Genomic DNA, 329 nt, shown 5'->3' on the forward strand with positions numbered 1-329 from the left:
TTTTCCCCCCAGCATGTTTCCTTGGATCAGGGAGGCTCCAAAATCCTGGTTACAGCTGTCGCTGTGGTTCTGCTACACATCCTGCTACGTCCTGCTGTGCCTTAATGCCGTGCAGTGCCCTGATCTGCCATGAACTACTACAACTATTATTTTTTATTTATTTTATTTTTTTTGTCACTGTTCCATTATCTTTTACTGTGGCTGTTATTGCCACTCTTTATTTCAACCCCAACCGGCACGTCTGACACCACCTACCACCAGCTTGGGTCTGTCCGAAGTTTCTTCCTAAAGAGGAGTTTTTCCTTGCCACTGTCGCACTGTTGCTTGCT

The sequence above is a fragment of the Etheostoma spectabile genome, chromosome 7 (assembly GCF_008692095.1).
Source record: "Etheostoma spectabile isolate EspeVRDwgs_2016 chromosome 7, UIUC_Espe_1.0, whole genome shotgun sequence".
In the NCBI taxonomy this organism is placed as follows: Eukaryota; Metazoa; Chordata; class Actinopteri; order Perciformes; family Percidae; genus Etheostoma; species Etheostoma spectabile.